This window comes from Mercenaria mercenaria, chromosome 3 (genome assembly GCF_021730395.1).
Source record: "Mercenaria mercenaria strain notata chromosome 3, MADL_Memer_1, whole genome shotgun sequence".
NCBI classification, from domain to species: Eukaryota; Metazoa; Mollusca; class Bivalvia; order Venerida; family Veneridae; genus Mercenaria; species Mercenaria mercenaria.
The window spans coordinates 1,627,305-1,645,596 of record NC_069363.1 but is presented as its reverse complement, the minus strand read 5'-3'; the positions used below and the strand labels follow the sequence as shown (position 1 = coordinate 1,645,596).

At 29.7% G+C, this 18,292-nt stretch overlaps 1 long non-coding RNA gene across 2 annotated transcripts in view; it reads right to left on the bottom strand.

The window, feature by feature from the left end:
• The window catches only part of LOC123533394 (uncharacterized), a 60,266-nt gene that overhangs the window by 21,540 nt on the left and 20,434 nt on the right, over positions 1-18,292 (bottom strand). Inside the window, exons 5-6 of one of the 2 annotated variants that reach the window (XR_008370064.1) lie at positions 15,144-15,477; positions 5,308-7,112 (exon numbers count right to left, since the gene is read on the bottom strand). This is a non-coding gene — a long non-coding RNA (uncharacterized LOC123533394). Of the gene's footprint in view, positions 1-5,307; positions 7,113-14,801; positions 15,478-18,292 lie in introns of those variants that run through there. The other variant, XR_008370063.1, reaches the window with a different exon arrangement.

Here is an 18,292-nt window from a genome sequence, read left to right as displayed (position 1 = left end):
TAGAGAGGGAGGAAGTTGTAAGGGGTAGAAAGGGGGTTGGGGAGAAGTTTGAAGGGGAAAGTAGAACAAGGATGAATATACAAAGGGAATGCCACGTTCCTTAATCACAGTTACACTACAACAAAAGCATCACTTTTAGTTTTAGAGTGATGCTTTCGTTGTAGTGTAACTGTGATTAAGGAACGTGGCATCTAAATTCAAGAAAAAACTATTTGTATTTTAGTTTACAACATCATTTGTTTCATTTTAAGCGTATTCTAATTCTGTAAGCCGTTTTATAATTTATTTCCGATTTTAGTTGCCACACGTGTATATCTAAATGCATGTTACACATGCATAAAAGTAATGAAGAAAATATACTTCTTATTAAACATCTTACTGCTTGTTCTCTCTTCCATAGATTTTTTTTATTTTGAAAAACAAAGAAGTTCCTGAATTTATTTATTTATTTTGTTGGATTAAACGTCTACCGACACAATTATAGGTCATATGGCGACTTTCCAGCTTTGATGGTGGAGGAAGACCTTATGTGCCCCTCTGTGCATTATTACATCACGGGAGGACATCTGGGTAGAATCACCGACGTTCTGTAAGCCGGCTGGATGGCTTCCTCACATGAAGAATTCAACGCCTAGAAACTAAAACTTGAAACTAAGGGACGGTTTTTACATACTACTTAGTCATTCCGCTCGAACACATGACTTGTGCATAAAGTAAGCATTCCTCCGGCGAAATGGAACCCCACACCCCTCCCTCTCCCCGGAACTTAATTAATCGCTGGAAAAAGGCACCGTCACAACTATTTAGGGCTACGTGACTTTTCGACGCCATTTGCGAAATATAATTGTGCATTTGACATTTTTGATAATTCTACATCGAGTGGAGATCTGCTTTTGTTATTTTTAAACATGTTATGAGGGATGCAACTTTATTTTGAAATTCCCACTCAGTACGCCTTCCTTGCCTTAATTGCATTAGAAAAGCAGACGGGGCCTCCGTGGCCGAGTGGTTAAGGTCGCTAACTTCAAACCACTTGCCCCCCATCGATGTGGGTTCGAGCCTTACTCGGGGCATTGAATTCTTCATGTGAGGAAGCCATCCAGCTGGCCTACGAAAGGTCGGTGGTTCTACCTAGGTGCCCGCTCGTGATGAAATAATGTACGGAGGGGCACCTGGGGTCTTCCTCCACCATTAAAGCTGGAAAGTCGCCATATGAGATATCATGTGTCGATGCGACGTCAAATCCAACAAAAAAAATCAGGCATATAAGCAAAGTAATAAGAATTATAAAGGATATATATCTGGATGCCTTGTGTTAGAAACTATTTTACTTATTCTGAGTTTAATAAATATGCAGTTTGTTTAAAACAAGGGGATATATAAATTGTCCCTAATACTTTTCTCAGTATTTTTAGAAGACTAAGAGCTGAAATTACAAGAAAATGTCGAATCTTAAATACTTATTGATGATGCCGTAATAATATAACTATTATTAGCGGACGATACTGTAATTTTAGCAAAGTCTTTAGATGGACTACAAATATGTATTGAATTATTAAATGAATACTGTACACCCTGGGGTCTTAACCTTAATACAAGCAAAATGAATTTGATGGTATTTAGAAAAAACAGTTGTCTTTTTTCCAACAGAGCAATGGACTTGTACAGGGATTATTAAACGTGGTAAATGAATTTAATTATTTAGGTATTTTATTAACAATTCTGAAAATTAAAATTTGAATCAAAAACATCTGTCAAGTATGGCACTGAAACCTTTAATCCTTTTGTTGTGTAATTGCAGGAACTTTAGACTGAAGCCTGAAATATTGTGTAAATTATTTCATGCTAAGCATATGTTCAACAGATACTTACGGCGAGTTGGGCAGACACCCTTTATATTTTAAATATGTAAATATTGTAAAATACTTGAAGTTATTAAATACAGATGATAAAATAATGAAAGACTTGTACTCTGAATCATGACTGTAAATAAGGATTTTGAAATTAGGGTTTTGATGTGAAGAATTTACTTTGTAAATATGGTTTTGCGAATGTATGATATGACCCAAATGCAATTAGCTCTGACTTTTTGTATATGTTTTAAACAAGGAGTTATCCATACTTTCATACAGATGAGGATTAATGCTGATAAAGAAAGAACCAGTATGTAAAAATTCAAAAATTACATGTTTTATATTAAACCAACATTAGTCTATGAGATGTACTTTATAGTGTTCCTTATAATTTAAGTTTATTCCTAATTCAGAATTTCTGGTCATTCCTTAAGAATACAGACTAGCAGATATTCAAAGAACTTAATAATATAAATACAGCTAGCAACCATATATTAATCTTTCAGTTGTATAATTATATACACTTACAGATAGTTGTGTATATATCAAAAGTCATTTGTACGAAGTAAAAGGCGTTCTACTTTTATTATATTTCTATAAATTTTCTGCAAACCGTAAAATATATTTTACGTGGACATGTTGCGCCAAAATATATTTGTTGAATTTATGCAAATGATGATACTCTAGAAAAGATATATTTGTTTAGATTTATATTGTCTATCATATATCGGTATTTTTTCTTCTTTATGCTGTACATGATATTTCAAAAAATCTAATCACATGTCAGATATATAATGTATTACATGATTATTATAGAAACTGAAACATAATTTGTATACTGATGATGTACACAGTATAAATGGAATAAGATATTATGATCTGTCATGTTCTTGCAACTTCAAATGTATTTATATTACATAGTTCCAAATTTAAAAACTGTCCGATCGTTTCGTGGAAATAAAACGAAGCAATTTTAACTATTTGTTAACACTTGACCCGTTTGAAATTAAAGTCATATACTATTCCGAGACTGTCTTGCATTTTGAACCTCGTGGTGAATAAATTAACTAACTTAAAGTATAGTGTCTTAGGTGAACAAGTTATCTGTCAGTTTGAGGGAATTGGTTATGAGATTTCGCATGTGTATAAAATAATAGTTTTCTTCAGAAAAACAAGTGTGTACTAGGCAAATACCAAAGCAACTAATTTAAAATTTCAAATAATTAGCATTGCATAGTATCGTCTACATAATTATATACTATTTATACAAATGGTTTAATTGTGACGTCGAATAATTCTAGTTGGGTGATAGTGCGATAATACAGAATAGAGAAATATTTCTGATTTTAATTATGATTAGTCATACGAAAGGTTCAGGTGATCGCATTTGTTTTCAAAATAAACTAAATGTTTCAAAGTTTTCAAAATTTACACATAACAAAAAAAAATAGTATCTGTATCATGTTCATATGACAATATACATTTTTGTGTATAAACGTCTGCAGTAGCCTATGTTTGTGACAAACATTTCCGCGGACTACTTCAAAAGTTAGTTAATCTCAAAACGTGTGAGAAGCGACCCGATGTTTCAAGATGATCTCGATAGATATGCATATATGTACCGGGTCAAAACAATTTTTTCGAAGGCGATCTAAGGTTTGTTACGTTCAGCTATTTCGGTAGTTATCGCAAAAGTGCTAAAAGTGTCGTTTCCGCCGAATTTTAAATGAGATACGCAGAGCATAAGTTCATCAATTCCAATATCACAAATTAACTTCAATAAATTTGCACAATCCCTAAAACGAATTTTGGATCATAGTTAAATCTTGTTCTCTCTGCGCCTGAGGCTTTTCTTACACTTTTACACAGTTTGGTACACCATAAATAGAAAACAATCTTGCCAAAAACATTGTATTAATTTTGGATGCTGAAAATGGCAACATGTATCTTTGTTTAGATACATGTAGTATTCAGATTTGAGAACTGATTCTGAGATAAGTTTAGTTCTATTACGTAAGATATTATCCTAGTTATTACTTGAAACTTTGAACCAACTTTTGTCATTGATGAATCTTTATAATAGATATTGAAAAGTATCTATAAATGCTACCATTACAAACTTTAAGCAACAATGACCTAACGGAAAATCGAGTTTGCCTATTTAAACAAAATAAGTGTGAAATTATTTAAACATAAATAGAAAAAGGCCTATTTTGGTAATTCAAGAAATGGTACCCCACACATTCAAGTTTATTTTTTTCCGGATCTTACGAAAATTTCTTTTTAATATCTAAATGTTTGATAGGTCATGTTTATCTTTAAACACCTCCTCAGTTCATATAGGCTTCCTAGAAAGCGGGACAAAGTAATTGAATCATTCAAATATAACAGATAATATGAGATATTTTCCGAAAATTATCGAAACAAATGGTACCTCTAATAATTTTAAAAGGTTATAATGGTTTCCCTGGACCAATTTACATTTTAGTGAGTACAGTGAGCATTTTTTCAAATATTCCTACTTTTGTCGCGGTTTTCTGTAGATACTCGGAAGCTGTTACGGAAAATAGTGTCGTCTGCTAGCATCTGGGTTGCATACAAATTGTTATAGCTTAGAGCCTATGAGAGAAAGTTTTTCTTGAGACACCTGATTCTTTTTAATTTTAGTTTGTTGCTTTGAGGTAATTAATTATATGGGCATTTGATGAAATAAAATACTCTAAACCTATTGACATAAAGGTGAATTTCATTTAATCTAAATTATCATATTCTTTTCTTTTTTTTAAAAAATACATATTGAAAGGAAATAGCAAAGTTTGCTATTTTGTATAACTATTACCTACCCGTTTCTTCACATAAATGATCTAAGTACCATAGTATTGCTTCTTATTTATAAAATTAAAAGCTACATCTTTCGATTTGTTTTCGCGGTAAACAATTTTTAATTAAACAAATTTACCCTAACATTTTTTTCACTTAGGAATGAGTAATGTTCAATAAAATGAAATGTTTGCTTTGATGTTCTGCCGATCAAGATCACATCCAGGGACATTATCTATTATTTACAGATTTGCTTAACCAACATATTTAATTGTTAAGTCAAAGAGCCTAGTCAGACCCTAAATGCTTTATGCATTCTGGAAAGAAAACTGAATTTCAAACAAAAATGCACTTGCTTGGAACATGAAATATATTTGCTTGGACGTATTTTGCAGCCATAAATGTAAAGAATATATGATTCTTATTGCATTTCCAAGTGCTTTTTGAGACAGTTTCATGTTATACGTGTTTGTGACAACAATGTTTATGGAATATAATAATTTCGTATGAGCCACATTTACAAATCATGCAAAATTCAACAACTCGAGACCCCTGAAAATAATACCTTTGCTGCAAAATCAATTAAGATACAAGTCACGTTATCATTTCATGATGTCAAAATACTCCTCAACTAAAATATTCCGGAACGGATTTCTGAAGTGTTGATCGAAGTAGTTTAATCGTATTTTTAAAGAACGATGACTGCATGTATTTGCAGTTTATGTCTTTTCTATTATCATTAGCATATTCTGAAATATAAATTTAGATTGGTTTAATTCTTCTGGCAATTGCATTTTGTTAACGGTACGTGATATGTATCAACCACCTAAATTATTGTAGGTCTTTTCATACATAATAACATATAATAATGTATTGGCTATGCTTTTGAATAAAAATTTAAGAAAAAAAGCAACATATAATTGATCATTTCTTCATGGTTGTTTATTATTTCTGAATGTGCTAAATCTGTTTGTTTGAGAAGAGACGTATTCTGTACTCATACAAAGATTTTTAACAGTCCTCAATAAAAGCGATGCTTCTCGTTTCAAATGTCACTTGGAGACTTATAGACTAAACCCTAAAGAAAAATCGGCACCCATGATATACAGTCAGATGAAAACAAAAACATTTAATTACGACAAAATAACAAATCTTGATATATGAAAAAAACTATTTCTGATTATGGAACATTATTTATCTATTATTTGCGAAACAAAAATAAACCGCAGCAATGTTCTATATGTACATACACATAAAAGTGAAACAAGTTAAATGATAAAATTATTCGTACGTTTTTTACTTAAGAATAAAAGGCCTTAAAATATTAGCAGATAATATGGTCGTTTAACACAATTTTTATTAGTATTTTTCCGTTACATTTTTTATTCCTTTCCTTTCTGTTTAATAAATGTTATTAGTCAATTCAAAAATCAAATTATCATTATTTTTGCGTTCCGATTTAAATATCCTAAATTTTTCCTACTACGGTCAGTCCAAGATGATCCTCTTAGTCTTCCAAATGTATTTATTTTCAGCGAAGCTTTTCCCTCTTTAAGTCTATTACCTACATAGATAATGGTGTATTTGTGGTATACTTTATATAATGATTAAACCTAACGGTCATTAATTATTTTAAATGTTTATTCCTAAAGTTCTGAGAATTATATCAGATTTAAATATAACATTATATCAATAAATAGAATAGAACTTACTCACCGATAATGATATTCCTTTACTATAGCTATTAACAATTCAACCTGTATTAAACATTGACATCATCAATTACAATATACATTCACTATATGTATGAATATTCCGAATTGTATTAAAAATTAAATCCGGTCAGAATATCACCAATAATTACATCTCTTCATTATGTCTGTGTATATTCCAAATTGTATTGAAAATTATTCTTGCATATTGCAAATTTTGTTCAGAATTAATCCGAGCTGACTATCACAAATAGCTATATTCCTTCACTTTGTCTACGTATATTCCAGTAAGATCTAGTTTGAATTCACAAAAATAATTATAATCAAACCCACAAATAATTAATATGTCACTAGATCTAATTCAAACTCCGTTGAAAAATTTTAATCCAATTTGAATACATATTATTATTATTAATAAACCTTCTCACAAATAATTATGCACATTCTCTATATGTGTAATCCTAATTGCATTGAAAATTTAATCCATCCTGTTTGAGTACATAGTATAGGCACGTAATATTTCATACCATAACATCGCGATATTTTCCATTCTGATCAATGACAAATGATTGCCAGGTGAAACAGATTGATGTAAACTTTTCTAATAGCCATTTGAGAAAGATGTCGTGCATATTGATTGTTATTTCTCCACCTTTGAATTATACAAACGCATCAATAACTTCAAAGGCTTTCAGAGGCTCCATTCTAGTATCAATTATTTCAAATCCTGAAAAGAAACAAGAAATACATAAGAATATCAAACGGATATAGACATGTTCAAGCTACTAACACAGAAATCATAAGGCGTGTGTATGTACATTGATAATTCCGCGATAAATTGCCTGAATGGATCGCGTTGCCTTAAAATACAATTCAATAAATGAATAGACGACAGTATCAAACATATCAAGCGAAAGAAAATAAACAAATAAAGGAGTGCAATGAGGTACCGCCCAACGTCCTTAGTGGCAAAACACCTGCTTATGATGCACCAAACCTATATTGTAATCCCGACGTGATAATTCCTTAACACACTAAAGTTATGGTACCAAAAGGCAAGATATATTAGACGCAAACATACTAGAGCAATCAGCAATCAATAATTATATTCTCTTACTCCGATGCATGTCATCCTCTTGTTACAGACGTCATTTGGATCTTATTTTTATGTTATGCAAAATAATTTCTGTGAAGATGGACTCTACTTCATTACTAATACATTGTAAGTCGATGGATGTATGCACTCAAACTGCAAGATAGAAATTGTTTCAGCAACCCTAATCTACCATTTTCATGTCTCTTATATAAAATCTTGTTTCAATACGCGTTAATTACTTATAACACTGTAATGAAGTTTTGAATAAGGTAATTTATTTTCAGTATTGTAAAATTATCAAATGACATCACACACTTGCTTAGATTTTCTTGAATATTAAAAGAAAAGTCACAAACTCGTTTCGCCGTGAATGGCCAAAAAGAGCGTCGTTTCAAAAAAAAAAATTGAAGGTGAAATAACATCAAACAAACAACCAACACAATAACATAAATACGAACAATATGGACTACGCTCACTTTACGAACTAACACTATCCGGACTTGGAATCTAGATTCAGACACACATTGCATTTTAGAATTATTCATATCGTTAGAAACAAAATATTACATAATAGCACTATCCGTACAAATTAATTAAATCTAAAAATTGAGATATACATACAAGAATATTAAAGGTAGTGGTTATAAGGGTAGTGTTGTAAAATAAGCCATATATTTCAATAATTTTATATATCAGAGTACAAAAGCGTGAATCTAGATTATAATGTAATGAATACATAAAAGTGTTGAAATAAATAGTCAGTTCGTAATGCAATATTGCCGTTGTGTACCGTTTTAATTAGTTATTTTTACAGAGTTGATAATTGATAAATTTTAAGGAACAAGTTTTTAAATAAGTTTAGCTTTCTTCTCAATACTTTATTTGTGTAAATTTATGTTTGTTGTATATTTGCTAAAAAAATATTGTTTAAACCAATTGAAAAATATTGATAAATATCAATCTATATTTCTTGAATAAAAATGTAGAGAATCAATAACCTGATTACTAGTGTTGCTTGGTCTTCCAAACATTTTGCTTACTAATTGCCATTAGAAATAGTAATTTCTCAAAATAGTATCTAAGTTCTAGACAAGCTAAAAATTGAGAATATATACTAACGTCTATCAGTTGGAAGCGTAGGTCTGGTGTTGGAAGTTAATACCATGATCGAAATGCTATTTTATGTAAATATTGTTTCATGTATATGTATAGAAAGTATATTTAAAAACTAAATTGAGATTTCGCACAGCTAATATTTTATAATTATATATTTCTACTGCTACAAACATAGTTCCATAAGACAAATAATAACGATTTTTTAAATTAACACAGTTTTGTGTTAATTGTCAACACGAGATTAACTGTAACTAAAAATATGATTAAAACATATAATAAGTTAATCTGTTCCAGGGTTGTATGTTGTGCAATATTACTCATTTTTGTCCTTTTCTGTCCATTACTGATAGAATGATAAACATTGAAAATTCAAATAAAAAACTGTATAACATATGTTAGAAAATTGCCAGTATAATTTGATTTCACACTTCCTAGTATGTTTGAATTGCATTTTTTAACAGTTCATTTTTTTATTTTTCAATTTATTAGTATGATTGTGGCATCATGAACAGTATCAGGTTAATATATTGCTATTGATTTTTAGTACCAATGTTGTAAATTTGATATCTATTAGAATAAATAATGTTTAGTCATTTGAAAAAAATTGGATGAATTTATAGATGAAATAGGTAACAGAGATACTTCTATCATAGCTATTTTTGTTTAATATTCAGGAAAGATTGTATTATTGAAATGCTAACGTTATTAAATTACAGGAAATGTAATATTTTGCAAAATCTAAAAACATGAAGGAAAATAGTATATCAAACATACAGTTTTCGAAATTTGTGCTTTATTTCATCTTAAATTTATGAATAAGTGTGTGCAAGCTTTGAAATTGTTTATTTCAGTTAATGAATTAAATTTTCAAAGCCATAATACACTTTTTTCGGTATGTAATTGCAACTGTGTTATTCCAATAATGTTTTTGTTTAAAATAGAAAAGGGAAAGCTCAACACTTCACCGAACATGACGAAAATAAAAATGTTGCAGGCTCGCTCGTGGACGTTGATGGAAAGGAATTTTACCATCCGTGCTTCCAAGCTATACACAAAATCGTTTCATAGGTTAGTATTTACGTTCTTGATTTTAACATAATTGTTGTTATAAGCATTTCGACAATTTAAAATCTTCTGCTTTGTACATGTTCAGTTACGTCAGCGTACCCGATTTAATGTACAGAAACATTTTTTACCGGGTATGACATAATTAATCTTTCTGTTAGGTAATAATTGAAAAATCACATCCCATCGATATAATACCGTAACAGTGTAGAGTTTTGATACATTAGATAGTTATATTTAAGATCATATTAAGAGAAAGTGATATCAGTGTCTTGATCAATCCAAAGACTTTATATTTTTTGTTAAAAAAGATCTCAATGTTTAAACGTATTTACAAGTAAACATGGAATGGAATATTAGTACATGTCTAATCCCTGGGAAGAATCTTCTAGTTGGTAAATTCTAAAAAGATTTTTAGGTTAACGTTATATCTTTGTAAATTTTCAAAGTTATATTCATCTAATAACTACGGAAACGTATACTGGCCCCCTTATACATAAAATACAAACGTTTATCATTTTTATTGTGTTATTTATTATCTTTTTAACATAATCTTGTATGAAAACAATTTATAAACATGGTGGCATAATATAATTCGAATTGGTAATTAAAATGATATAAATATTACGAGAATAGCTATTGAAAAGATATTTCTTTTATATTTTGAACTCATAATTTTGGAATTTCCATCAAATAGATATATGTTGTACACAAATTCTTTACGGTTAATGAAATACTGTGTTTCAAAAATTGGACAAATATATTTTTTAAGAAACACTCGTTGAACATAAAAGTTCAGATGTGTCACAATGGGTCCTTCGAAGCATCTAAATGAGCTCTACCCCCATCCCCACTCCCCCCACACACACCACGAATAAGTCAATGATTTGTCTTACAAGTAGAGATCTGACGGGTAAAAATGGCGCAGTATACTGCTGCACTCTACCTATCTGAAATGTTTTTATTAAAGAAGTGACTAGAGTTCAAGTAACCATTTTTGAGACCCATTCTCTCTCCAAAAAGTATGTTGAAAAATTTACTTAATTAATATTTATGAAGTTTTAATAGTTACAAAATTATTTTAGTAACTTTAAACGTTCGCCGTCAAGAAACTGACTGCCGGTTGGACTGAGGAGTGAGGTCAACTACTATTCCTCTATCTCCTAGCAAAGCCAAATGCGTCTTTACTCTTTCAATAAAATGCCCTTTGAAATGATGACATCATTTTGTATTCGCGTTTTTTTTTTGCCAGTGAAAGGTTTCATATACATAATAATTTAGAACATGAAGCACATAACATTAAGTAGATACGCACAAGTCATGAATGAACATAGTTACTCAAAATGTATAAAACAAACATGTATGTATGTACATAAAAATCTACATTTAAGACAGTTTTAAATAGAATGAATTATTAATCTACTAAACATTTAACACAAATAAAACGAAATGTGAAATTGCATAAAAATATAAATTGAGGAAATTTTATTTATCGCTCGTATATAATAATTGTTCAGTTGGTGAAGGTTTATGTTGTAAATAGATATAAAAAAGGAAATAGAGTATTTTAGATATATAATCACACAAAACATGTATGTTTTGTAACATTAATATATAATTCCTGATAGAACCTTTATTTTTGTACAACTTTTATAAATATATAAAGGGTGTAATTATGCGTTTCCGTAAGTTACAACAACTGTGCTGCACATATGAACTTCACGAAAAAAAAAACCCATTTTATACAACTATTCTAGCAAAAGCAATCAAATGTGACGAATTTGGGGGCACTTTTTATAATGATCTGCTCACTGCCAACGCAGTAATAACAATTTAACAGAGATTACTCTTCCTGCGTGTTCATTCAATTTCAAGCCGCCTTTTGTATCAAAATTTTATTGGAATTAATTTTATCTATCTGATCAAGCGTGCGTTCCACGAATAAGTAACAAATGATATAACGTTTTCTCTTTTCGAACAAAGGCCGGTATTACCGATTTCAAGATTTGTTTTAATCTTTATTAATCAAAATTACTGAACGCAACAATCGTCTATACGTTATAAACTGTACAAGCAACATTCTAAAATTTAACTGTCAACAACAAATCAGTACGAATGCATCCCGCTTTATACTGTTAAATCAAATTTTCATAAAATTTAATCTTTGAACGATAAATACTCACTAATAGCATATTAGAAATTAATATTTATCTTACAAAAAATACTGAGACGAAAACGAATAACCTACGAAAGCAACATTTAAATACATACAATATGAGACGGCTGAAATCATTATCATCATTAACAAAATTCCCTTGTACAACACCGACAATTGAATTATTCAAAATTGACTGGCGACAATCGTATTTTACTTTTTAAAAAAAATATAAAGCGAGAAGTATAAGAAACTGTGTAGGCGTAATTTGCTTCTAAAGACAGCATAGGTCAGTTCCATTTGAATTTTAAGGCTATTTTATGTTAATACTAACTGATGTTTGAAAATGTTACGAAACTTAAAGTCTGCAGAAAAATCTTTTGCATATATTTACTAGACTACTGGACCTAATTTCATATGTGTGTTCTTACAAATATTTATGAATAAACACCAACCGATGTTACTGCTTGTTTACAATTCTGTCAATGAACAAATTATAATATTGCAGCTCACTCAAGATAACATTAAATTAGAAAAAGCAGTGAAATGAAGATAAATAATAGTCATTAAATTTCAAATATTGAAAATATGTTGACAACAAGACCATCAATACTGACAAAGCAGGCAATTTATTAAATAACATTATGTTATATATCTATGCTTACTATGTTTATCAAGTATGCTAAATTTAAAATAACAGATCTATTACAGATCTATACTGAAATGGCAAACAAAGCGTGATCTGCAGTGATACATCATATATTTAAGAGATTTTTATTTAAAAATTCAAAAAAACATGCAATATAGTTCTTTCCATACTTACATTGAGTTTTCTTAAAGACACTGATTCTGGTATGCCTGGTATGTGGCCTATGGGAATGATAAGGTCTGCGTATTGGTGGTAATGGCCAATACACAAGCCTGGACCATTGATAGACTTGCTTCTGTTTATCATAATAAGCTACTGTATAGCTACCGTGCAGTAAATAAATTGCAGGTGATATTTCTCACCTTTATAGCAAATCAGTTCTCACCTTTATAACGAGTTTAGAAAGCTTGGTTGAAATAGGGCTAAATAAACAAAGTGATAAGATACAACAGTGTTTTTATCATATTTTAAATAAATCAAGTTTTCTAACAATTACATCTCATCATTGCTGTATTTTATCAAAAATATAAAAAATGCATTCAGGCACAAAGCTTTTAGAAATAATAAATTATGTGTATTTTGAACAATGATATATCTTTATTGCTGGATTTATTATACATAAAAGAAACATTATTTAGACAACACAAGGGGAATTATGCATTTTAATATATAAAATCCTTCTGTCCATATTCCTTTTTTATCTATTAAAAATGCAACTGAACGCTTCTTTAAATAATTTCTAATAAAATCCAGCAATTATCTTTTTCTGGTTTTATTTTGTTACTTTTGATAAAAAGATCATAATCATTGAATAAACAAACTTGTAATTTCTCTTTAAATAAATATTAAGTTTTAAATAATTATTTTATTGTTGAGGAGTGAGAATTGCTTTGCTATAAGAGTTATAATTTAATTGGCCGGGAAATTATTCAACATGACTGAGCAATCAAAATTAGTATATTATCAATTAAAATGATTTTGTTTACATTCTGAAAAAAAAAAAACAGCACTCCAATCAATAAAATGCAAAACACAGGAAATAACCAATTTATCTGTAGGCAATAAAATTTATGATTCTCTGACAATAATTAGGCTACATGTCAAGTCTTCCGGGGTTTTATGGACCCTTATCAGAGTGGACCAGACAGGATCTTGTATATTGGGGATTAAAAAGTCTGGTATTTGGGGGGGGGGGGGGGGGGGGTCACTTATATAGGAGATTTTCTTTGCCTTTAAGTGGAAATGTGCAAATATTAATAACTATTACATGAAGTGAAAACTTTTGAGAACTATTTAATCAATCAATAAGTATTTTCTACATTTATATTGTTACATTTCTTTTGTCCTTCTCTTTCTGTTTAATAATGTTATTAATCTATGAACCAATTTAAAAAAAAATGGTTTACGTTCCGATTAAAATGTCCTAGATTTGATTGTTGTATTTAACAATTATGTCTATTATCTAACTTTCGACCGAACAGGCTCTTTCAGTAAGTTTACAACACCTAATATTATACCCAGCATATCACAGAATTTGATTTAAATATATCTGATAAAAATGACAGGATATGACTTACTTCCCCTACATGATCAAATTATTGGTCATTAAATTGAATAAAATGTGCCTACTGTCTTACAACCTGACAGTAGTCATTGAGATAAAAAAAAAAAAAGTGTCGGGAATTAAAAACAAATGTTGTAAAGACATACATGGATAAAAGTAGAGCCGGACAAACATGTATTTTAAACCGTTCATGTATGATTGCTTCTAGCATTATAAATACTTTGGGGAAAATGTATCATTTTCTTTAATTTTTAATAAAGACCTGCCCTATTTCTGTCAGTCCATAGTGATCTTCCTAGTCTTACAAATGTATTTATTCCGCAAAGTTCTTCCCTATTTGATCTTAAAGTTTATTAACTAGATAAATAATGCGTGGTATATTTTATGTAATGATAAGAACTAAGTTTTGTTTTGTTGGGTTTAACGTCGCATCGACGCAATCATAGGTCATATGGTGACTTTCCAGCTTTGATGATGGAGGAAGACCCAAGGTGCCCCTCCATTCATTATTTCGTCACAAGAAGGCAACTTGGTAGAACCACCTACCTTCCGTAAGCCAGCTGGAAAGCTTCCTCAAATAAATATTCAATGCCCCGATCGGTGAGGGGCAAGTGATTCGAAGTCTTAACCGCTCGGCCACGGATGCCTCGATTAGAACTAACGGACATTAATAATTATATTCCTTGATTTCATCAATCTTCATTCCTAGAGTTTTGAGAATTATACAAGATTTGAATATATATATTAATAATAAGAATACAACTTACTCACCGATAATGATAATCCTTTACTATATCTATGCACAATCCAACTTGTATTAAACATTGACAACATCAATAAAAATATACTTTCACTATATGTATGAATATTCCGAATTGTATTGAAAATTAAACCCAATTAGAATATCCCAAGTAATTACAAAGTCAATCCGATTTGAATTTTAATGATCACAATAAAACCAAATGACCAATAATTATATTCCTTTAGTTCGTCTTTATATATTTCAAATTGTGTTGAAAATTAAATACGTACTTAATATTACAAATAGTTACATTGTATTGAATATTAAATCCGATTTTAATTCACAAAACTAATATAATAAAACCTACTCACAAATAACTGTACTCCTTCACTAGATCCGTGTATATTTCAAACTCCGTTGAAAAATTATAAATCAAATTTGAATGCGTATTAATTATTATAATAAAACCTCCTCACAAATGATTATACTCATTATTTTGGTGTATATTCCTAATTGTTTTTTAAAAAAAAGATCCTGTTTGAGTATATAGTCTAAGCGTATAATATTCATTCCCAAACCACAACCACTTTGCGATATTTTCAGTTCTGATCAATAGCAGATAATTGCCAGGTGAAACAGAATGTACTTATATTTTCTAATAACCACTTGAGAAAGATGTCGTGCATATTGATTGTTGTTTTCAACCTTTGAAAAAAGAAACACTTCAATAAATTTAAAACTTTCACAGGTTCCATTCTATTACAAATTATTTCAATACCTGAAAAAATAAAACAAGAAATACATATATCAATCGGATATAGACATGTTCAAGGAATTCAGCCACTAGCACTGAAATCATAAGGCTTGTGTGTATGTACATTGATAATTTGGCGATATATTGCCTGAATGCATCGTGTTGCCGTAAAATACAAAATCAATCAATAAATAGACAGTATCAAACATATCGAGAGCAAATATGCAAATAAAGGAGTTCAGTGAGGTACCGCTCAGGAAGTGTCACATCTGTTTATGATGCACCAAACCTCAATTGTAATCCCCGCGTGGTGATTCCATAACTAACGTTACGGTACCAGAAGGCAATGTATGTTAGACACAAAAATGAGTATGTTTTGCTATTCACAAATTCAAGTAAGCGATTTTATTGCAAGGTATATGATGTTTCTTTTTTACAATTTTTTATTTAGTTGCAAATACAATAGCAATGCAAAATTCATGGTAATGAGTATTCTTTACATGTATTGACAATTTAAGAGCGGTTTATCCTTTCGATGTAAGATGCAAATATATATTATAATATTTTTTACAAATATCTGCTTTTGTTCTTCAAGCACAAATGTCACACAAATGCTGCACCAAAATGTCAACTTTTAGCAATAATGTTTTTTTCCTATAAATGTCAATTTAATATAACAAAATTTGCGAAAACAAAATATTATTTAAATGCATTATTTCTTAACAAAAAATGTGTGTTGTTTAATAAGATATTCACACTCTCTTACAAAATTTCTAAATTTTCTGAATGGAGACTGAACAAGCTATTGTTTTATATTAAGGCAGTTCTGCATGTTTGGATAGAATTTTATTGTACAATGTAGAATATAATTAAACTCCAGTTCTTCAAAACTTCAGAATATACCTAGAACATTCAGCAAATAAAAAGGATAGGTCGTGTGCTTGATATTTTTGCTAGACTGGTTTGAAAAAAGTTGGATCTCACGCAATTTTACATAATGGGGATCTTTAGGAAAACCATAACTTTCATAATTCGAATAGAAATTGTTTTACAATGTAGATTCCGATGGAACTTCTCACAGTTGTAAATAAACATATGACCTATAATGTGGCGAAATAAAATGTATAGTTCCGTGTGCTTATTTTTGAGAAACTTGACTATGATTGAAGTGAACCGAATAGTTCATGCTAATTTTGAGACATTATGTTGAACTGTTTAATATTTTTTGATATCTTATTTTAACTTTAATAACAATGGCATTTTGATAAATTCACTCACTGGTTGTCATTAATTCATACAATGATTTTCATTACCGAACGCCGAATCCAGGTTTTATTCTACGTTTTCTTGATAAATGACGTTACGCCATCATTTCCGGTTTATCAAACGTGCAGAACTACCTCAATGAGAATTTCTACACCATATATTCATAAATGTTTAAATGAGTAATGTAAACAAGCTGTTCTGATGCCATTTGGAAAACGGGCATTTTCTTTTAATTTGAACATCAACAGTGAAAGAGAGAACAATTGTTTACTTGAGGTACATAATTTTTTTAAGTTCCGTAACATACTAACAAGGAGTTTTGATCAATTTTGCAGCCCCAGTTATATGGGAAATTTACAAGTAAATGATATTTACAGGCAAACAATGTCAGTAATTGTTTAAATATATGTAACTTCCATATAAGCTAAACATGTACGACTATTATTCTTTGACTGATTTTTCTTGTTCCTTATATATAATTTCTTCAATATTTTTTTCTGGCGGCATATTAATATTATCAGGAGAAGTATCAAGTATTTAAAACATGTAGTAGGGACAACTGTTTTCAAAAAAAAGCATTTGGTTTGGAATGTCATACAGTAATATGAAGAAAAAATTATCATGATATACTTAATGTTTGGATACCATCTCCTCCTCCACCCCGTCCCCTTCAACCATTACAAGTCTTGAAGGCAAAGAAAATCTCCTATATAAGTGACCCCCCCCCCCCCCCAATGGTCCAGTCTAATAAGGGTCCATAAAACCCCTGTAGACTTGACATGCAGCCTAATTATTGTCAGAGAATCATAAATTTTATTGCCTACCGATAAATTGGTTATTTCCTGTGTTTTGCATTTTATTGATTGAAATGCTGTTTGTTGTTGTTTTTTTTTTTTTTTTTTTTTTTTGTTGTTTTTTTTTAGAATGTACACAAAATTATTTTATTTGATGTTAAGTTATAACAATGAATAATAACTCTTATAGCAAAGCAATTCTCACTCCTTAACCATTAAATAATTACTTAAAACTTAATAAAAGAAATTAAAAGTTTGTTTATTCAATGATTATGATCTTTTTATCAAAAGTAACAAAATAAAACCAGAAAAAAAAAGATAATTGCTGGATTTTATTAGAAAATTAAAGAAGCGTTCAGTTGCATTTTTAATAGATAAAATGGAATATGGACAGAAGAATTTTATATATTAAAAATGCATAATTCCCCTTGTTTTGTCTAAACAACAATTCTTTTATGTATAATAAAATCCAGCAATAAAGAGATATCATTGTTCAAAATACACATAATTTATTATTTCTAAAAGCTGTGTGCCTGAATGCATTTTTTATATTTTTGATTAAAAAAAAACAAAAAAAAAACAGCAATGATGAAATGTAGTTGTTAAAAAACTTGATTATTAAAAATATAAAAAAACACTGTTGTATCTTATCACTTTGTTTATTTAGCCCTAATTCAATCAAGCTTGCTAAACTCGTTATAAAGGT